At 40.9% G+C, this 24,329-nt stretch overlaps 1 protein-coding gene across 6 annotated transcripts in view; it reads left to right on the plus strand.

Annotated features, from left to right (window-relative positions):
• Nucleotides 1–24,329, plus strand: part of LOC131249351 (disease resistance protein At4g27190-like) — a 123,604-nt gene that overhangs the window by 74,648 nt on the left and 24,627 nt on the right. The gene's annotated exons all lie outside the window — the stretch shown is intronic.

Here is a 24,329-nt window from a genome sequence, read left to right on the forward strand (position 1 = left end):
AAGGTGGAGCAAATGTCTAAGAATTCTTTCACATGATGATATGGATCCTCCTTATCTGAACCATAAAAGGAGGGCAACAATTGTATGACCCCAGGTTTAAGTTCAAAGTGTGCTGCTGTGGTGGCAGGCAACACTATACATGAAGGCGCATTGAATTGGACAGGAGCTGAATAATCTCTAAGAGCTTTAGTTCCATTCTCTTCCGCCATTTCAAATAGGATGTTTCTAAATCTTCTACGAAAGGTTCTTTCTATTTCAGGATCGAAAGGTGCTAGTTCTATGTTCAGAGATCTACGTCCTAGCATAAACTATGTTATCAATATAAGAAAGAAAACTAAACTAAGATGCAACCTAAGATGAATAAAACTAAAAATAAAAGTTATGAATTCCTAAAAATAAGAGAAAGCTATGTAAACGAGAATTGGAAGGAAGAACCCGGAAAAGGCGATGATGAATGTCTGAAGATTTGAGAGCTCCTCCTTTTGTAGACAATCTTATTTAGCAGCTTCCTTCCTCAATTCCTGTAGACATAACAAAAATAAATTGAATTTCCTAAAATAATGCTAGAAGAATCCTCCTAAGCAACGGTTAATTTCTAAAAAAGAAAGTTTCCAATCTTAGAAATAAAAAGCTAAGTTTCTAAAAAGGGAAAAAATTTCTAAAATTAGAAAATAGAAAGTTACTTGAAAGAAGAATCAAAATCTAAAATTAGAAAATAGAAAGTTACTTGAAAGAAGAATTAAAATCCAAAATTAGAAAATAGGAAATTTCTAAAAAAGAAAGCCTAGAAATAGAAAATTTCTAAAAATAAAAAATAAAACCTAATTCTAAAAATAGAAATTGGAAAAAATAGAGAATTTGGAAAGAGATTACCAAATTAGTAGTTTATGTCAGAACCCTACAAAACAGGAAATAGGTTAGTTTCTAAAAACAAAAAAATTTAACCTAAAGTTAGTAAGAACCTAAGACTATGAATTATGATAAGAGAGAATCCTAATCCAATTAGACCGAAACAGCCCCCGGCAACGGCGCCAAAAACTTGATGTTTTATTTAAACCAACCTGATTTAATTGATTTTAAACTCGCAAGTATACGAATCAGATGTAGATATGGTACGTATTACGAGATCGTTCTCACGAGCACTGGTTGTCACAATTCAAAATTAAAGACTCTTCTTAACTAATCCAACAAATTTTTAAGCTAGCAATTGAGTAAACTAAACAAAAATCAATGGAAAAATAACCGAGAGCAATAAGGAAAATTCAATCAAGGAGAAGACTAGGACTTTCGAATCCACCCCTAATTATCATAAACTTTGTTATACTTGTTGATTCACCCTAATTCAGATTGATATCAAAATAAATAAAGCGCACTCTATGTCCTTGGTCGGGCACACAGAATGTATAATTCCTTAAAGCATATGGATCATATCTTTCCATCCATGGTCAGGCATGGAGAGATGTTGATTCCTGTTTCTTCCTCTATAGGAAACCTGTTCATGGTCAGACACAAGCACCTAGAATAATATTCCACACAATATCCATAATTAGACTTTGGTTAAGCTTATAGCATAAAGAAGTACGGAAATTCCAGTCAAGTACACTAGAGAAAGAAACAAATCAATCAAGTTAAGATTAAATCAACAAACAAGGATAATTCAAGTTGGAGGCTTCATCTCAGCCCTAGCTAAGGAATTTAGTTATTCATGTGATCAATTAGAAAGTAAGAAGAATAACATTGATGAAATAAAAACATCCTTCTCTCCTCTTTTCTTCTCTTTCTCTTTTCTTCTCTTTCTCTTCTCTGGATCTATTCCCTGGCTCTCCCCCCCCCTACCACGTCCAAAACTCCTCTTATAGGTGCTGGAAGGGCGGTGGAAAGGCTGGAATCGGTGGAGAGGTTGTCGCAGCAACAGCCGCGTCCCCTTTTCGCAGCCAACTTTGGGGTGTTATAAGTCCTTTGTTCTTTGTACTTTATCCGTAAAATCAACGTCTCCTGGGACGTTCTTGGCTGGTCTATACGATGGACGGATCAGATCTTCCATCTGATCAAATATGGTGGGCCACAACCGCCCGGAAGTCCACTTTTCGCGGACGTGCGTAAGCCTTCGCATGTCCAACGCTGCGATGCTCGGTGGGCCCCACATAAGTGTTTTCGGGGAAATCCACCCCGTCCATTTGATTCAGGACGAAATTTCGGTCAGATATGGATGGTTTTGAACATCCATTGACACGGCCCAGAGAAGCAATCATGCTGAGATCTTTTAGAACGTCGCAGGCAGTCCGCTTGTGACCTCTGTAGCGCACACGTGTGCTTGCTTTGTTAACAACTATCAGCTTAGGTTTGATTCTTTCGATCCCCTCTACATGATAGACGGATCAGATCGTCCCCTTGAGCTATGATGGTGACCCACCAGCGTCTGTAAAATTCGATTCTGGACGTCGATTACGCAGCAGGAAACGGAAACATCCGTTTTAGGAAGGAAGTCGGGTCAGCGCTGCTGATCGACTTGGTTCATTCGGTGCACGGACAGTGCACATGTGCACTATGAACATGTCACACAAGGTGGGGTCCACTACAATGTTTCTTTCAAAATCTAATTCGACCATCTGTTTTGTCTCCTCATATAATGGGTTGAGACCAAATTTGATGCATATCCAGAGACCAGGTGGGCCCCACTTAAGGAATTAAATGGCTGATCTGGCCGTTGGGCCACTTCCTGAGATATGAAATGGTTAAAATTTTATGTGTACGGTTTATTTATGCCCCATATCCCATGTATGAAGTTTCGAGTCAATCGGATGGTGGAAACCATGTGATCTTGCATTCTAGACCATTTTCGGGCCTTTTTAATGTGAATGACTTGATTTTCTCGGATCCCTGGCATGTAAATTCTTCAGTCTTAGTTCTCTGGAGTGCGTCCCTTGCTCTGGTGACTTCGGAGTGTCAAATCCATGCTTGTAGTACTCTTTTTCCATCAACGCTCCTAATTTCATCCTACAACAAAAATATAATTAAAATATTCCGTTAAACATTATCATATACGTAAAATCAGGTAATAATTGGGGTTTGATATGTAATATTCGACCCTCATCAAAAGCTCTTCATAACAAGTGGGTTTACAGACTGAAGGAGGAACATGATGGTTCGAAACGGTACAAGGGTAGATTGGTTGTGAAAGGGTTTCATAGAAGGCAGGTATGGATTTCACTGAAATATTTTCACCTGTGGTGAAAATGTCTACGATTCGCATGATCTTGAGTATAATGGCTACAGAGGACTTACATCTAGAGCAGCTAGATGTTAAGACAGCCTTTCTTCATAGAGATCTTGAAGAAAAGATATATATATATATATATATATATATATATGCATCAGCCAATAGGATACGGGGCACCAAGAAAGGAGAACAAGGTGTGCAGACTGAAGAAGAGTCTATATGACCTGAAGCAAGCCCCGAGGCAGTGGTACAAGAAGTTCGACAGTTTCATGTCGGGAAACGGTTTTAGGAGATATCATACAGACCACTGTTGTTATTTGAAGAAGTTTGATACGTCGTACATCATCTTTCTTCTGTATATTGATGATATGCTTGTAGCCGGTTCAAGCATGAAGGATATCTCAGATCTTAAAAGACAACTATCTAGAGAATTTGCCATAAAGGATTTAGGAGCTGCAAAACAAATTCTAGGCATGAGAATAAAGCGTGACAGGAAAAATAAGAAACTGGTTTTATCACAGGCAGAGTACATAACCAAGGTACTTGATCGATTCAATATGGGAGGTACTAAGCAGGTTAGCACTCCATTAGCCAACCACTTTAAGCTATCTAAGGAGCAAGGTGCAAAGACGCAGGAGAAACGGGACCACATGGCTAAAGTCCCATACGCGTCAGCTATTGGGAGTCTCATGTATGCTATGATGAGCACGAGACCAGACATTGCTCAAGTAGTGGGAGTTATTACCAGTTCATGAACAACCCCGGGAAGAAATATTGGGAAGCTATGAAGTGGATCCTCAAATACTTGGTAGGTACTAAGGATATAGGGCTTTGTTATGGTGGATCGAAAATCAAGCTATAAGGCTACGTGGATTCAGATTTGGCAGGAGATATCGACAGCAAAAAGAGCACTACAAGTTATGTCTTTACTCTAAGTAGTGCTGCAGTCAGTTGTGCCTCTCAGTTACAAAAGATGATAACTATCAGTACAACGAAAGCAGAATATGTTGCAGCTACAGAAGCATGCAAGGAAATGGTGTGGATGCAAAGTTTCATGGAAGAGTTGGGTAAGAAGCAAGTAGATTGCAAGTTGTACAGTGACAGTCAGAGTGCAATACACTTGGCTAAGAATTCAGCCTTTCATTCAAGAACCAAGTGTATTACCATCAGATATCACTTCATACGTTCGTTACTAGAAGATGGATTGATTGCTCTGGAGAAGATTCATACAAATGAGAATCCTGCGGATATGCTGATTAAGACGGTCACACGGGACAAGCTGAAGCTCTGTTCAGATTTGATTGGTCTTCAAGCTTGAAGACGGGGAGGTGGTGCACTCTAAATGAAGAAAACAAAGGTTTATGATTATGTGTCTCTAAGTGAAAAATTGTTGAGAAGTGGAACTACATATGGGGCCGCGCACAACCGGTCGTGGCCCCTGCTCGACCAGTCGTGACCAGTCGTGGACTAGCTCAACTCGAACTCCAGCGAGCATCAGTTTTTTGGGTCCGAGGCGCTCGACCGGTCGTGGGACATGCTCGACCGGTCGTGTAGCCCGCTCGACCAGTCGTGGTTATGCGGATTTGTTTCCGGTTTTGATGCGGACTGTGGAAATTTGAGTTATCTTTCACAATGGTGCGAAAGGAAAGTTGCCTAAATTATATATAAGTGTCCTTAGGGCTTTTCTAGGGTATTGAAAATTACTGGGAAATAATTCTAAGGTGTGGGAAAAGGGTTTTCTCTATTCTTTCAAGGGAGAGGTTAGTATTTTGCATTATAATGTTCGTTTTTCTTCATAGTGAAAGTTTGCATCCGTGGTTTTTTACCCTAGTTTGAAATTTTTCCACATATATCTTGTCTTGTGGTTTGTTTGGATTGTTTTAATTCTTTTCTAGTTTATATTTCTTCTTGTTTGTCATTTGTGAGTGAGACTTGAGATTGGATCTCGGCTCACTGCGTTGTTGGTGTGCTGCGCAACACCCAATCGGTATCCGGCAATGGTAACCTCCGAACGTGTAGAAGCATTTCTAGGAGCTCACTACGTCTTCTATATTTATTTTGAAGTTATTGTTGTATTAATTACTGCTTTGGAAGACTTTGTCACTCTCTGTTTTATTTTATTGGTGAGAATGGTTTGTTTTCTTTGTACTTTTACTGGAAAATAAGCATTTTTATGGTATTACGTTGTCCCTAACTATTTCTTTCCTTCTCTAACCGCACTCTCCTTTATTTGCAGGTCACGTAAACATGAATGAAAGAAAAACACAAATACAAGCTTGATCCAAAACTTGTGTATACCCCCGAGAAGCTTTCAACGCTGGGCGAATTTTGGGGCCATGCCGTAAAATGAGCTTGAAAAATGAATGGATAGCGTAGATAAAACACATACATCACCATGGCCCAACAGACTTTACTCAAAACTCTCCTTCACGCCCATGGTAAATTAGTTCTCCATTGACTTAACCCCCTAAGTGGGACCCACCGTGATGTTTGTTAGAATCCACAGAGATGTTTGTGAGAAATCATCCGGTCCATCCATTTTGCCCCCTCATGTTAGGACATGACCTCAAAATGAGGCAAATCCAAATCTCAGGTGGACCCCATGATAGGAAACAATAGGACTGAATGCCCACCGTTCAAACATTCATTGGAGCCATAGAAGTTTTGGATCAGCCAAATATTTTTATTTTTCCAGTTCATTTCAGTGGGAGTAACCTCATGAACGGTTTAGAAGGCATATAAACATCAATGGACCTTAAGAGGGTTTCAATTTTAGGCACCTTCGGCTCCTCTCTCTCTCTATTTTTTTTAAAAAGGCATTTCCTGCTCCAATGTTCCCAGTCATATGGCCCACTTGAGTCTTGGATCTGCCCCATTTTTGGGCTTATGTCCTAAAATGAGCTATTAAAAGGATGAACAGGACTATAGAAAACAATATCTAGTCATTGGTAAATATGAAATTACAGTTGCACGGATCACTCAATAAGTGGATATAGCTGGCTATTGCATTGTGGGCTGCACATAATAAGCCCAACAGATGAACCATTCTGAGCACAGCTGGAGATTTTGGCAGTGGCGACTGTTTAAGCACACCACGACGACCATTTATGCAACCGGCATCTCATTGAGGTCCACTGTATTTTATGTATAAATCCATTCTGCCCATCAACTGGGAACCATTAACCCTCAATGACCAGTTCCATAAAAGTTTTGATGGGCTACAAAAATGGAAACAACGCACATATATTTGTTTGTTTGCTCCTGCAACCTTATGAGGTTTCCCAAACCATAGGCATGCAAAAAGGAGCCCATTTACACAACCAAGCATGTGTCAAAGTGATGCATGTGTGACATAAAGCCATCCATCAAGTGTGCCCAAATATGTAAATGCTCTTGTTTCGGTTAAGAGCCTATTTGATTTTCCATGATACATGTAAATAATGGTAAATAAGTAATTATTACTTTTTGACTTGGTTTGAAAATGTGAAGAGTAATTCCCCCTCAAAAATGGATACAAAAATATTGACTTAAATCTGTGGACGTACCCTACCGTAGTGTATATGATACATCCACACCGTCCTTCTAATTTATTAGAATATTTTGGGGCATGAACCAAAAAATGAGGCGGATTCAATACTTGAATGGTCCACATGAAAGGAAATGGTGGCCTTAATTTGTCCACCATTGAAAGTCGTTTCCTTCACGGGGCCCATATTAAGGTTTTTTTATCATCTAACTTATTCATAGGGTCACATAGACATGGATAAGGAGAAAACACAAATATCATCTTGATCCAGAACTTTTAAGGGCCCCAATAAGTTTCTAATGATAGGCATTCGATTCCCGTTGTTTCCTGTGGTATGGTCCACTTGAGCTTCCTGTTTTTTGCTCATACCCTAAATTCATTTGGCATAACAAATGAGCCGTGTGCATAAGTCACATACAACATGATGGGCCCCACATTAATTTTGTAAATTTCTAGATTTAATTGTTAAAAAAGTAAGTTGTCACATCTCAATGGGGAAAGATGTGGTAATTAACTAGGTAAATAATTATTATTCATCTAGTAGTAATTACAGTTGAACTGAAAAATCAAATAGGCCCTAAACAGTACCCAACAGATATGTGGGCCTGGTTGGATGTGGGTTTGAGTATTCAAGAATGAAATCAGACCCAGAGGACCCCAGCAAGATATATATGAACTCAGTTAACCCGAGTACGCATGCTGTAAGACCCTATCCAACAATCAAATTGAAGTTCTTCCCCCCCAGGGCCCACAGGAGCAGATCGGACAACAATTATAACCGAACAAGCACTCAACTGTAAACCATCATAAGAGAAGTACAAGATGTAAAGGAATGACTCAAGTAAAGAACCAAAGCCTACTATATATATCATATAACAAAGGATCTCTCCAACTTCCTCACGGTGTGAAAGCGAAGTAGCCCTCAATCCAGTGTGGGTGGATTGGATCTCAGTTTTCCAGGATTGAAATCATGGATTCCAACTCCACCTTTTCAAGCATGTAAAGAATCAATCAAACCTGCGACCACATCACTGAATTGGGCATTATAGACCAGTGAAAAAGTTATGAGGTTATTATTGGTTTACCAAAGGAAACATGTGGAGTTATATCTTTGAATCATATCCATGGTATAAAAAAACAGTTACGTAATAGTTGTTATTTAATGGTAACAGCCATAACCGTTACGCATTATGGGGCCTTCTCAGATGAGAGCCACTTATTGCATCAAGACCCTATTCCTTATTTGGCAGAAGTTCTGTTAATTCGTTATAAATTCAGCGGTGGTTACCAACCAAAGATGGGAAGGTGTATCTTTAATCTTAAATAATAAATACATCAAAAGAAACTGGTTTTAGGCAGGGGAACCAAAGTAGGGGGGGGGGGGGGAGGTGGTGGTGTATTTTCTAACGTGACATGGTAAAATGAATTGACTAAGTGGATTTATGACAAACATCGCCGTGGCCCCACCTAGCTTCCTGCAGCTGTAAGTTCGGAGGCAGTTGGCATCCCTTTCCCACCACCGAAATCACATTAAAATGGTATTTTAAGGCCACCATAACATCACCCTTTATGTGGTATGGCCATAACATCACCCTTTATGTGGTATGGGACTCCCCAAGTGTCCAATTTTTGCACATTATTAGTTCGAAACGAATTGTGTACGGAGTGCATACTGAGTAAACTCTATGGGGTCTACTGGGATTTAAATATTTTGTCCACTCTTTTCATCCATTTTACCCTAGAATTTTAGGGCTTGAGCCCAAAAATGAAGCATGCCCAAAGCTCAAATGTACCACACCACAGGAAATAATATGAGTCGAACATCTACCGTTGAAAAATTCTTGGCAACTACAAAAGTTTTGAATTACGCTTATGTTTGTTTTTTCCTTTTTATTTTTTCTTTAAATTTTTTTTTTTTAGAGGAGAGGCTAGAATCTAGCCTGAGATTCATATCAACAAAAGAACTTACATGGACTATACTTCGGGTTGCCTGAAGAGCATCGAAATAATAACTCGGGGCAACCTATCGTAAAGAAACTATACATGATCCATCTCTCTGATGGTTCCCAACCCGACTTTATCTAAAACCACCATCCCTCGGATTACCTGAGGGAGGTCCCACAAAGCTTTGTAGAGCCTATTACCTTGGAGTTGGTTGTCTTCTCGGGCCAGGCCATCAGCCGGGCCGTTCCCCTCTCTCTTGATATGGACGAAGTGAAAAGAGCCTCTCATGTCAAGGCTAGAGATGTGGGCCAACCAACGCACCCATTTCCAGCCCACCTGAGAGACATGGTTAAGCGAGTCCACCACCACATTGGAGTTGGATTCAACTATAACCTTCCACAGACCCATATTAACACAAATAGAAAGACCTTCATAAACCGCAGTGAATTTCGCATGGTTGTTAGTGCCTAGCCTGTATCCATATGATAAAGCAAACATCAAGTTACTCCCTTCATATACCATTGCCTCCAGACATCCCTGGATTATGCATTGCTGATCCATCAACATAAAGCTTGACCTAGCCACTATCCGGTCTGCCCCATTTTACTACCTCAACATGCTTGGATGGCGTAGGGGCCGCATGGATATCAACGTTACTGAGTTGAAGACGGGCCAACCAAGAGGATGAGTTTACGTGGTGTTTGTGTTTTCCCATCATCCATGTTTGTGTGATCTTATAAATAGATTGGACGATAAGTAAGCATCACTGTAGGGTCCAAGAGGTTTCAATGGTAGAAATCATGATACTTACTGTTTCATGTGGTATGTTACATTTGAGCTTTGGATATACTTTAATTTTGAGTTCAGCTTCTGAAAATGAGCTAGAAAAACCAGATGGCCTGCGCGGAACACATACAGTCACGGTGGGTCTATTGTACAGACTAACTCAATGTGCAATCCGATTTCTTATTGGTTCAGAAAAGCGACCCACTCCATGTGATGTCAGTGCTGACACAAGATGCGTATTGGATAGTAGATCCAGTCAATGTGATGTCAGTGCTGACACAAGATGCGTATTGGATAGTTACCCCACCAGAACCTAAAATAACGGAAGCTGATTGGCTGGTGTACGACACACCAGTATTGGTGTATTGACGTCAGCAAATTCTGTGAGTCTCATTCTAAGGTATGAGTTATATCCCAATTGTTCATCCATTTGGCTAGCTCGTCTAAAGGCTTCAGATGAAAAATAAGAAAGATCTAATTATCAAGTTGACCACACTGAAAAAAGCGAGGAATTGAACTTCTAACATTGAAACTATTTTAGGGGTCACAGAAGTTTTGGATTAATATGAAATTTGTTTTTCCTCTTCAGCCAGGTCTTTGTGACCTTATGAACAGATTTGATGGAATATATATGTTACGGTGGGCCCTACTAATTTTTTAACTATGAATATCATTATCCACTGCTATTTGTGGTGTGGTTCAATTGATCTTTCGATATGATTCATTTTTTTGGATAACGCTCTAAAATGATCTTGAAAAATGGATGAATGGTGTGGATATAATAAATACATCACTGTGGGGCCATGTAACTTTGATCTCCTTTGAACCGTTTGTACAACTCAGAGCTCGAAGAGCATCAGCGCTCGTCTTCGCACGATACGTGCCAGGTGTGCGGTACTCCAGCCAATCTGCTTCCAAAAATAACATATGTGAACGTTTTATCCACTGCATTCCTACTTCATTCATTTTGACTGATCATTTTTACGACATGATCACTTAAAAAGGAGGTGTGTAGAAGGCTCAATTGTTGTAAATATTATTTTGGATACACTGAAAATATTAAAAAATAATAATTCGCAAATCAAATGTTTCACTAGGCTGAATCACGTATAAATACGTTATCCTTAAAGTGTGATTTGCCCCCTTATCAACTGCTGATGGGTTATAGGCGAATTGCTTCTAGGATAAGACAAGCCTTTTGGATCCAGTGTGCAGCAATCACGATAGGTCCATTGGGAACAATTTTAACGCAGTAAATTTCTTCTGGTAGATTCAGATGGTGGAGATGTGCTAAGTATTTTAGAATGAAGCTTATGGATTGTATCTGATTTGATAAGAGAGAGAAGTGTGTTGAGATGATGAAAACGGACTGGAATGGTCCAGTTTATATAGACATCAGGTAGTGGACCGTTGCTAGGCTGCTATCAATAGTCCAGAACATTTGAAAAATATTTCTGGCCGTTGTCGATTAATCACAAACGTTTCTGGTTGTCGGATCAAAGGATCTGACTGTTGGATCATCATGATCCGTCCGTTTTTGGACCGTTTGACTTTCAAGGCATGAAGCCATTTTCTAAAACTGCTGTACGTTTTGGATTTAAGATCCGACCGTTCTCAGTCACCTATGAAGCTACAGAACATTTCAGATCCATACCGCCTTAAGGCTCTGACCAGACTCATCTCACTAGACCCATCGCACGGCGATCGCACCGAGGTCGCACCGTCTTGGGCCGGTTCGCGTAAGGTCGCGAGGGAGTGACCACTCTGCGAAGTACAAAGTGCGCCATCTAGCGCCACCACTGCCACACTGCCCACGCCCTCGCCCACGCCCACGCCCATGCCCGAGCCCAAGCGCGCGCGCATGCGTGTGTTCCAATGCATAGCAACCCGTGTATCACCTCCTCCAAAAGCTCCAAGTAAGAATACTCTTTACAACATCTCATATAAACCACAAAAAGATTTCAACCATTTCCGATGTGGGACAAAGCACACACCGCATTTTTTTAATTCAAAATTTTCAAAAAGTGTTTTGGCGGGAAAATCTCGAAATTTTGAAAATTTTGAATTTTTCATTTTTTATTTTGAAAAACCATTGATTTTCAACATCAAGTGGATCACACTACATGGAGTAGTGGACCCACCATGATATATATGTCTTCTATGTGGTGTCCATCTATTTTGGCAGATCATTTTAGGGTATGCGCCTCCAAAGGAAGTCGTTATGGCTCAAGTGGACCACACCACCGGAAGCAATGGGAATTGAGCTTTTACTGTTGAAAACTTCCCAGGGCGCAGGCTATGTTTATTTGCCTCTACTTAAGATGCCATCTGCATCGTTTTTCAGCTCATGCGCTAAAAAATATATGAATGGCATGGTAAAATATATAGATGAATGTAGGCCCCACGGAGCCTCTAACATGACCGCCCATCTTTAGCTTAGACCCAATAGGGTAGCACCCATTATTCCACGCCCCATGATAAGTTTTCAACAACAGGCTTTAAATCCCCGTGCCTCATTTTTGAGCTCACGTGCTCCAATGATCCATCAAAATATATGAATGACATCCTAAAATATATAGATCAATGGCCCCCACAGAGCCCCAATCATGACCGTTCATATCTAGCTTGGTCCCGGTGGGGTAGCTACCAATCCACGCCCCCTTATTTTTTGGCTTGTGTCCTAGAATGAGCTGGCAAAGCAGATGGACGGGTGGATTTCTAATAAACATCATGGTGAGGCTCACCTAGCTTCAGTGTTCGGAGGTAATCTGCATCCTTGTGAGTAGAGGCAGGCATGGGACAACTCAATCCAGCTAACTCGACTCATCCAGACCCGACTCGACCGGAACTAAATGGATGAGTTCGTCCGAACTGAGTAGGCTTTGCCCAATCTGAACTCAAACTAAGTTGAGTTCGAGTTTGAGTACTTACCCAATAACTCGACCCGACTTGATCCGAAACCCAACTCGACCCGACTCTCTAACCCTACCCACTGCACCCTACCCCGAACCGATTCCAAAATCTCTCTCTCTCTCTCTCTCTCTCTCTCTCTCTCTCTCTCTCTCTCTCTCTCTCCCTCATCCTCCTCCTCTTCCAAGCCCGGCAACCACCCACCACCATCACTCTCCTCCTCCCTCCTCCTTTCTCTCCTCTCCACTCTCTCCCTCCCTCATCTCTCAATCCAACTCAGTGCTAACTCGACTGGACCCAGTACCTCTAACCAGATCGAACTTGGTCCGAATCAGTCTAGACCGAACTTGGATCGAGTCAGGCATGTTAGACTAGGTATCAAGTCCGATCGAGTTCAAGTCAGGCCTATTTCAAAACCAGTTCGAGTCATGTCAGCCCCAACTCCGTCAGACTCCACTCGATGCCCAGCGCTACTTGTGAGGGTGCACTGGCGTTTCCGTGTGGTTGGTTGGTTCTCGCTTGCGTGGGGATCAAACGTGACTGTTTGGGAGATGATAAAGTGGATCCATGAACATTTTAGATCCTTCTCTTGGCGGTACATGTGGCAATGTAACAAATGAATCAAATCCGTCCATCTAGTAATGATCATGTTGCATAGTTTATCTATTGAAACTATCTATAATTTACGATTCTATCCGATTTAATACACTTATCTGCAGTGAAAGGTGATCGTAAAATGGTTGTTTACAGCCACTGATCAAATGGATATAACGATCTGATGAATGATTTTTGTTTATTTATTTATTTTTTTTAATCTTCTTCCATCCGGCGAGAAAGTGAACTAGATGGACAGTCCGGATTGCATATAAACTGCCACATGTTGTGGAGGAGATGGATCTACTATATGCACCTTTTCTTTTTTCAGAAAGAGGGACCCACTTTATGTGACGTCAGTGCTGACGCATAGGAACCGGTTTACCTTGGTATGATGCGTAGCGATGCCTCTTGGCTTACTACGGATTTTCAATTTTGATAAATGGGATCGATAGGTTGGTAATCAAGACCATTGTGGAAACGGATTGGCTACTCCCCCTGCCACCAGCCAATGGCTGATGGTCAGTGCTATGTGGGCACCACCATGATGTATGTGTTTCATCCATGCCGTCCATCTATTTTTCTAGATCATTTCACAGTATTACAAAAAAAAAAAGAAAAGGATGAAGTATATCCTCATCTCAATTGGCCACATTATAGGAAACAGTGTTGAATGAACAATGACCATTAAAAAAAATTTGGGTGCCATAAAAGTATTGGATCAAGCTGATATTTGTTTTTCCCTTCATCTAGGTCTTTATGACCTGATCAACGGATTGGATGTCAAATAAACAGTACTTCGGGCCTTAGGAGGATTTAAATGATGGATATCTAATCATTATTGTTTTCCTGTGGTGTGGTCCACATTAGACTTATATACCTCTCATTTTTGGGATAAAGCCCTAAAATGATCTTTAAAAATGGATGAAATACATACATCATGGTGGGCGCTACAGAGCGCCGACCACCAGTTACGGGGCTGGTGTCAGGGGGAGCAGCCAATCCGTTTCCGACTACTGGTGCGTTTGATCCAACTGTTTAACGGAAATATATAGATTATCTAATTGTGATAGATTTTATAGCTTATAAGCATGATTTCATGGTGTAAGCCACTGTCTTGGTTACGCTGATTGTGATGACGAGGCCCACCTTTTTGGCCAGAGAGTGGATGGAGGATAAGGACGCGGATTGCGTCCTACCCCAGCCCGGACGGTAATCTGTCCGGGCAGGGCTCTGTGGGGCCTACAGTGATGTAAGTGTTTTATCCACGTCGTTCAACACTTTTCTCAGATCAGTTTAAATGTGAACCAGAAAATGAGGCAGTTACAAGGCTTAAGTGGACCACAACGTGGGGATTGAACTTCCACCATTAAAAACTTCTTGGGAGCTGGATAAGTATCAGACAAGCTTATATTTGTAGTTTTACTTCATCCACGTCTATATGACCTTATGAATAGGTGAGCCTCGATTATGAAGTTTACTGTGAGCTTGATTTCAGGAGAAAATTCTACTTACCATTCATGAATCTTAGAATTTTCACATCTCAGCTGTCTGTTCACAAGTTACTTGAGTTACAGGAATCATCTTTTATTTCTAAAATTATTTTTCGCATACTTTGCTCGGGACTAGCAAAATGCTGGTTGGGGGTTGTGATCAGGGTCAAATATTGCATATCAGACCCCAGTAATTATCAGATTTTACGTATATGATAATGCTTAATGGAGTATTTTAATTGTATTTTTGTTACAGGATGAAGTCAGGAGCGTTAATTGAAAATTGATGTTAAAGGCATGGATTTCATGATCCAAAGTCTCCAGAGCACGGGATGGACTCCAGAGAATCAATAATGAAGATTTTACACGCCTGAGATCTGAGGAAAGCAAGCCAAAGGGGCCCGAAAAGGGTCCAGAATGCAAGATCACATGGTTCCCGCTATCCGATCAGTTCGAAACTTCATACATGGGATGAGGGCCGTAAATTAACCGTACATATTAAATTTCAGCCATTGAAGAGCTCGGGAAGTGGTCCAACGGATAGATCAGCCTATTAATCTCCAATTTGGGGCCCACCTGATATTTGGAACTGCCTCAACCTTGGTATTGACGGCTAAATTACCATGATAAAGAGGATGGATGGTGTAGATTTCTCGTAAACATCACGGTGGGCCCTGTGTATGAGGAGCGTGCACACTACACGTTTCCACCGGCTGAGCACCGAGCAAGCCGGCGTCGGTCAGCAGCAAAAAAAAAAATAAATCACGTTGGCTCTTAGAAAGGTTTCAACAGGGGGTGTCATTATTAGTGCAGTGTCCTTTGGCGTAGTCCACTGGAGCTGTGGACCTGTCTCATTTTTAAGATCAAACCTTAAAATGATATGAGAAAAGCGGTGAACAGCCTGGATAAAACACTTACATCATGATGGGCCCCACAGAGCTCATGGGGGTAGGATGCAATCCGCGTCCAGAGGAAAAGAAAGCAAGGCATGTGCCATAATCCGATATTTCAATTGGACCGAAGGGTAATTAAATAACTATGGCAGCCTCTTTTGACTTGATATATATACACACACACACACAAACACACATACACTGCAAGGAGTTTATATACGAGCTTTCATGTAAGTCGTACGATGAGGAGAGCAAACTCTCTCTTACACTCACTGAGAGAAAGTTGGAATTGCAAAAGAATTTCGTACAAAAGCCTTTCGCATGAAGATCATGCGAAAGCCTTTCTATGTGGACCCCCCAGTATTGTGTTTGTGATAAATCCAACCTGTCCATCCGTTTTTCGAAATCATTTTAGGATATGGGACCAAGAATGAGGAGGTTCCAAAAATTAAATGGGCCACATGAGAGGAAAAAGTGGGAATTTAGTGACCACCGTTGAAATTTAAGGTGATAATCCGATAATTGAAGCACATGCACAGATCAATTGGATCATACCCTTTATATAGGCCATCCAACATATTTATGAGATTATACAACATGGATGAAGGTAAAACACAAATATAAGCTTGATCCAAAATTACTGTGGCTCCCAAGAATTTTTCAACTGTATATGTTGAATTCGATTGTTTCCAGTGGTGTGGTCAATTTGAACACTTAATATGCGTGGTTTTTTTCGTGTCAATCCTTAAAATTATCTCGTGAAATGAATGGATGGAGAGTATAAAATACATAAATCATGGTAGACCCCACTGAGTTTACTCAGTACGCTAAGCGCGGGAGTCTGGATCCTCTGTTTGCCAAAAGCACGATTCTCCAGAAACGGATTGGCTACTCCCTTGCCACCAACCCATTGGCTGGTGTTCGGTGCTCTATGGGACCCACCATGATGTATTTATTTCATCCATTTCGTTCATCCATTTTTACAGATCATTTTAGGGCTTCATCCCAAAAATGAGTGGGATATATACCTCAGGTGAACCACACCATAGGAAAGCAATAGTGATTGGATATCCACCATTTAAATGCTCCTAAGGCCCATTGTACTGTTTATTTGACATCCAATATGTTGATTAGGTCATACAGACCCAAATGAAGGAAAAAAAACAAAAATCGACTTGATCCAAAACTTTTATGGCTCCTAAAAAGTTTTTAATGGTCTACGTTCATTCAACACTGTTTTCTGTAATGTGGTCCACTTGAGATTGGGATATATCTCATTTTTGGTACAATACTATAAAATGGTCTAGAAAAATAGATGGACGGCATGGATGAAACACATACATCATGGTGGGGCCCACGGAGCATCGACCACCAGGCAGGGGAGTAGCCAATCCGTTTCCCGACTCTCCAGCCGTAGCTTAGATACTGACAGGTTGAGCAGTGAGACTTGCTACTGATGTCACCAATTTCCATGGCCCCACCATGATGTATGTTTTCTATCCACACCTTTCATCCATTTGGAGAGATCGTTTTAGGGTAATATCCAAAGAATGAGTTAAATCTAAATCTCCAGTGGGCCTAGCACAGAAAACAGTGGGGACAGTGATGCTCACTATTAAAAACTTCTAAAGGCCACAGAAGTTTTAGATCAATCTTATATTTGTGTTTTCCCTTCTTTCATGTATTTTTTAACTTTTGAATAGGTTAGATTTCAAATAAACATTATGGTGGGCCTTAGGATAGTTTCAACGGTGGGAATCACTTCCCCATTGTTTTCTGTGGTGAGTCCACTACAGCTTTTTATCTACCTCATTCTTTGGCTCATGCCCTAAAATGATTTTCTGTAGCATGTCCTAAAATGATCTCAGAAAATGGATGAATGGGGTGGATTTATGATAAACATCAAGGTGGGCCCCACCTACATCCCAGTGCAAGAACTTCCTGCTAAAGGCTTTCGCAGGAAACCCCCGTCCGACGCGGAATAGCTAATGAGAGGTTCAGTTGAGTAGCTGAAGTGACATCACCAAGTTCCGTGGGTCCCACCATGACATATGTATTATATCCGCACTGTCCATCCATTTTGAGAGATCATATTATGACATTATCCAAAGAATGAGGCAAATCAAAAGCTCTAGTGGATCCCACCACATAAAAAAGTGGGGAGAGTGATGCCCACGGTTAAAAACTTCTAAGGGCCACAAAAGTTTTCAATCAAGCTGATATTAGTGTTTTCTCTTCTTTCATGTATGGGTTAACACGATAATGCTATATGACAAAGTTAAGGTCTGATCATCAAATGGGCTAGGAGTCCGCACGTTGTGAAGAATATGTCACACGTGTAATCTATTTAAGCCGCTCACCAGCTGACTCCTGCATCAGTATATGATATAATGAAGGAAGTTGTTGTATGTGTACAAAATAAATGGATGGATACGAGAAACATAAGAACTATCTAATATAAAAGTGGCCCATCTCATGATCTTGTATAGCTTATCTTTGAGAAAAGGCAACTATATAGCAGGATCTCTGTGTGTGTGAAGGTGGATAGAAGGGGGCAAAGAACCTGACCTCCATGAGAAGGAAGAAAATTACGGTATCATGGACAGGTTGGATTTATCACAAACATCATAGTAAGCCCCACACAGAAAGGCTTTTGCATGATCTTCATGCGAAAGGCTTCTGAGGAAAATTCTCTTGCAATTCCAAATTTCTCTCGGTCAGTGTAGGAGAGTCCTTTTTTTTAAGACTCTCCCTCTCTTGATGAAGTTGAATCCCACCCGTTCTCCTCATCCTACGACCTATATGAAGGCTCGCATATAAACTCTTTGTGGCAAGGAGACCATTACTCTCTCTCTCTCTCTCTCTCTCTCTCTCTCTCTCTCTCTCTCTCTCTCTCTCTCTCTCTCTCTCTCTCTCTCTATATATATATATATATATATATATATATATATATATATATATATATATGGTTCTATGCGGTCGAGCTCACATACATCACAGTGGGGCCCACACAGGTCGACCTGAGTTCCTTATATGTCTGATTTTTTGGATATCACATAATTTAAAGGGGACCCATCAAATGCACGGTGTTGATGTTCGACACGCATCACGGTGGGGCCCACACAGCTCGACCTCATGGGAAGTTCCCATGAGATCGACCGCATAGAACCATTTCCATATATATATATATATATATATATATATATATATATATATATATATATATATATATATATATATATATATATATATATATATATAAGGAAATGGTACTATAAGGTTGAGTGCATAGAATCTTAACATAAGGTCGATTCCTGTCTTCGTGTGAGCCGTTGGATGATAAACATTCAAAATGGGCGATGTGACAGGAAGATGCGACAACCTCTCGGGGTGTTCCACACCACATACAACAGTTGAGAGGGATTATACTTCCATTAAAACATTCATAATCATTTATTGGGCCCACTGAGATGTGGTTCATAAATTTAGCCCAGCCATGATGTGTGTCTTACTTAGATGAGGGGTCAGACCAAGCTTCAGCCCCATCCAAAAGTCAAGTGGGCTCCACCAAGTGCTTTTTTATGTTTTAGGCATGTCTTCACATGGTTTTAGATAGTTTGGCCTACCTAAGTTCCGTATATGGCTAATTTTTGGGATATCTCATAATCTAAAGGGGACCCATCAAAAGCATGGCGTTGATGTTCGACACACATCACGATGGGGCCCACACAGCTCGACTTCCCATGAGGTCAACCTCATAGAACCATTTCCATATATATATATATATATATATATGGGAGTATGGGAGTGCTCACTTGTGCACCTTATTATGTGAACACCCTTGCGTAGATTTGCACACGTCTTAGGCACGGAATCTGAACGGTCCACGTGATGCGACACTCTTTGAAACTTCACATGCCCACCACGTGGAACTTCATAAGCCCAACTTTCAGCCTAATACAAAATTCTGGTGGGCCATGGAAAATGGAAACAGTTTTCTCCTTTGATTTGCATTTCTCTTTACTATAGCCAATTTTGGATTAGGCTGAAAATTAGGCCCATAAAGTTTCAAGGGGTGTTACATCACATGGACCGTTCAGATTCCGTGGCTAGCAAAGGTGGGCACGGGTGCTAATGTAAGAAGGTGTGCAGGTAAGCATAGCTATATGCATGTGTGTATGTATGTATGTATAGTCTATCCACTTCATCAATTAGAAACACCCTTTTATGATGAGTCATGGGACTTAAAATTAGAGTTGGGCATCGAGATAAGTCAAACCGGATTGGTCCGACTCGACTTGGTCCGAAATTTTTCCGAACTGACCCAAACTCGATCCGATCCGGGACTGAGTCTAGGTCATCTGACTCGATTCAATCCGGTGCACTGCTGGCCCGATCTGAACCAAGTCCGACTTGGTCATGGAAACTGAGTTAGATCGGATTGGGTACGGTTCGAATCTTACTTATATAACATGGCCAACCCCATACAGCTTGGACGCTTTACGTGCTGCCTAAAACATTATCGACATTTCCAATTCCTTAAAAAATGACTCGGATTGCATGTGGCGTCCATGCTACACGGAGCCCGTCTGCCACAAAACTCTGCAAGATCTTTCTGCCCATCTAATTGATGTCTTTCAAATGGATGGTTAGCAGTCAAAAGAAATGTGGTAAGTCAAAATTTGAAGACTTGTTGTACTTTCTTCTCAGTGCAACTACTCTTTCATGCTCAAAAATTTGGATGGTCTGGATTTCCGTACAATCATGTCATTTGTGCGGTTGAAGCGTCGCCTCTAATTTTAAATCATGGTGGGCTACCGTTGGAGTGGAAGCGGACTAGGGTCAGGGTCTGTCCCGAGCTCGGCGCTTGTAGAAGCAGATCGAGATGAGTGGGTGTGGCGCCGCTCATTCGAGTAGAGAAAGAGAAGGGATTAGGGCTTCGTTCGGGTGAGGGTAATAAAAAAGTATTTTAAAAAATGTAAAAATATCTTATATAGGTACCCAACCGGATTAGATCGGATCGGTCTGGATTGACCACTGATCCGAACTCGACTCAATGTACGGTCGGATCTGAGTGGGCCTACTCGATTCGACCCGATCCTAGCCTTCGGTTCGGATTGGATCGAGTCAAATCCATCGGATCAATTCAGATTCTGCCCAGCTCTACTTAAAATCATGTCCATGTATTACTTAATTAGGGAGGCTACACCTTTGAAAATAATTAAGAGTGGATGTCACTCATTTAAAAAATTTTGATTGTTTATAGGGTCCACTAAGATGTGGTTTAGATATCTAACCCATCCATTGTGTGTTTCATTAGGATAGAGGGTCACACATAATTTCAAGCCATTTCAAAACTCAAGTGATCCTCGTCAAATGCTTTTAGATGTTTTAGGCATGACTTTATACAGTTTTAGATTAGGTGACCACCTAAGTTTCTAATATGATTGATTTTTAGGACATTTTATAACTTAGAGGGGACCTAATAAGTGCATGATGTGAATGTCCAATTAGGTTCATGGTAAAGTCCACAGAGCTTGTCCTCATGAAAAGTTCTCATGAGAGGAAACCTATCATACATCCATACATACATAGACGTGTATACCAAGGATGAAAAATTAGACTAACTTGTGACTTAAGTAGGCCACAGTACCATGGGAAATAATTGAGAGAGATACAGATCCTTAGTTTTTATAGGGCCCACTTGATGATTACAGGAAATCTACTCTGACCATTAAAATTAAAAACAAAAAACCCTTACTAGTTGGTTAGGTGGGCGACAATGACATCAATTTCCAAGGTGAAGCCCACCGAGTAGACTATGTCGATTGGAAGCGGATTGGCTGGTGTACCACACACCTCCGATTTGGCTGGTGTGGGTAAGACGAGCGCTGACTCTCCTCTGGCTTTGAGTTATACAAAAAATTTTAAGGAGATCAAAGTTACATGGGCCTCACAATGATATATCTATTATATATATCTATACCATTCATCCAGATGACGAGATCATTTTAGAGCACAAACCCAAAAACGAGTCATATTCAAAGCTCAAGTCAACCACAGTCAACCACACCACAAATGACAATGGACAAAGATTGTCACCATTAAAACATTCCTGTGCCTACCGTAACATTTATTTTCCATCCAATATATTCATAAGGTCACACAAAGCCAGATGAAGTGGAAAAACAAATATCATATTGATCCAAAACTTCTGACCCCAAAAAAGATTTCAATGGTAGACATTCAGTCCTCCACTGCTTTTTGAAGTGTCGTCCATTTGATCTTTGGATCTGTCTTATTTATCCGCTCAAGCCCCATATGAGCTCGCCAAATGGACCGACGGTTTGGATATAACACATATCTCATGATGTGACCCATAGAACTTGGTGACATCAACACACCAGCCAGGTCGGTGGTGTGTGGTACACCAGCCAATCGGCTTCCATGTTGATTTTGGTGATCTTTATTTGAGAACCACCTATCAGGTGGATATGAAGTTCCAATGGTAGGCAAGGAAGGGATGTATGTTTTTTTTTTTTTTTTTTTTAATACAGGGATGTGCGCGCTGTATGTGACCAGTTCTGCTTGATCAGAGAAAAATTAGACTAATTTGGCCGCCTATATTGACTAATGCTTTTTTCGTTTTCTTCTGTGCCGAAGCGGATCCAATGCAGATCAAGTGCAACCGATTTTCAAGAAGCTTAAATTACAAATCGGCGATAGAGTTTATCATAATGTTTTAATCCTATCTAATCTGTTCATCATGTGAGGCCCCTAACGTTCTTGGTAGAAAAAGAAAAAAAAAAAAAAGCCGATTGGAAATTCAGGTGGGCAACGACTGAGGTATAGCTGGGATGAGGACACCCACCGTAAGAACCTTTCAGATTGTATGTGAATATGTCATCTGGTCCATTCAGAAGATGCATCTGGTCAATTGATTGACACCTAAAAAACTCTGGCTATTAGAAACTTAAGTGGGCCACGACATACTATTTAGATGATTTTAAAGGTATTAAGCATGATTCCATAGTGTAAGCCACCTAAATTTTAAATCCTACTTACCTTTGTACAGAAGCCACATGGGGCCATGGAGAAGTCTGCAAGAAATCCACCTCGTCCATTAGTTTACACAGCTTATGTTAGAACGTAGTCCAAAAAATGAGGCAAATCCAAAAGTTAAGGCGACAACACTGCAGGAAACAGTGGAGATGAAAATGCCCACCATTGAATCCATCCTAGGACCTACCATGATTTTATAAGCCATCAAAACCATTCATACGGTCATTCTAACTGGGATGAACTGAAAACTCAAATATTAGTCTCATCCAAGACTTCTGTGACCCTATAAAGGTTTTAACTATAGGTATTCCATCAACACTATTTTATGTCGTACGGTCCACTTGAGTTTTGGATCTATCTCCCTTTTGAGATCATGTCCTAACATAATCCGAAAAAACTGATGGAAAGTGTGGATTTCTCACGGACATCTTGGTGGGCCCCACGTAGCTTCCAACCAAAGTAGCTTCACATGCGCAGGGGCACATACAACTCGCGTCATAGCTTTTGGAATACGAGGGCCGTAGATGATAGACAGACAGAGTGGAATTGATTAAAAAATCACATCACGGTGGGGCCCACAAATGGGTTTTGTAATATCTAATCTTCGGACGCGGATTGGTTAGTGGGGACCTCACCAACTACCCCCGTTGTCTATATCAGAAGGCCGTCCGTCTCTATCCTTATGCTCTTTTGCAAGCCCTTTCTCTATCCTCTCCGTTAAGAAGGTATGTTCTCTCTCTCTCTCTCTCTCTCCTCCTACGGAATGGGATTTTGGTGGCGAACATTTTGTGATGTGTTCAGAACTCTTATTCTGGTGTGACCATCTCAGAAATCAACAGATATGTACCGTGGTAGCCATCCAACGAGTTACCTGAATAAGGTATTGTTAGATCAGCGGTTTACATTGGACGACTAAAACTGACAACAGCTTGATCGTCAGAAGTGCCCGTCACGGCCATTTTTGGCGCAGTGGCCTGTTCAGATGGCAGCCCACCAGATTAACGGTCCTGATTTGCCACGTGCACATTGAGAATGGGAATTCACACAAGTTCTATATATATATATATATATATATATATATATATATATATATATCTATATATATATATATATATATATATATATATATATATGCACTGTCATTCCTCTTTCCTTATAGGTCATTGTTTGGCCATTTTGCTGTCCAATTAGGGAATTTGACCGTACTAACCTTGTTTGGTTAAATTACCTTGAGAGGTACTATGTTCTAGATATTCCAAGAGTGGCCTTTTGACAACTTTTGGATATTATTTTGGACAAAAATGCCCCTGTCGTTGGTTCAGAAGTTGAACAGTCCTTGAGTGAATACAAAGTTACCTTCTTATTATAACCCCAAGAAAGTGACGGATTAGCTACTCGGCTGGCCATCGGCCAATGGTTGGTGCTCGGTCCTCTGTGGGCCCCACCATGATGTATGTGTTTCATCCATGCCGTCCATATATCTTTCCAGATCATTTTATGGTATGAGACCAAAAATGAGGTATATCCCAATATCAAGTCGACCACATTACAGGAAATAGTGTTGAATGAGCGTAGACCATTAAAAACTTTTTTGGGGGCCATAAAAGTTTTAGATCAAGCTGATTTATTTTTTTTCCCTTCATCTGTGTCTGTATGACCTAATCAATAGATTGGATGTCAAATGAATAGTACAGTGGGCCTTAGGAGGATTTTAATGGTGGATATCCAATCACTATTATTTTCATCTAATGGTCCACATGACAACCACGATCCATACAACATGACAACTATGATCCATACAACATGACAACTACGACCCATGCAAACCGCGACTCAAATGGGCCACAGTTGTATGGATCGCAGTTGTTCTGTTATATGGGTCGCAGTTGTCATGTTATATG

The sequence above is a fragment of the Magnolia sinica genome, chromosome 6 (genome assembly GCF_029962835.1).
Source record: "Magnolia sinica isolate HGM2019 chromosome 6, MsV1, whole genome shotgun sequence".
Classification (NCBI taxonomy): Eukaryota; Viridiplantae; Streptophyta; class Magnoliopsida; order Magnoliales; family Magnoliaceae; genus Magnolia; species Magnolia sinica.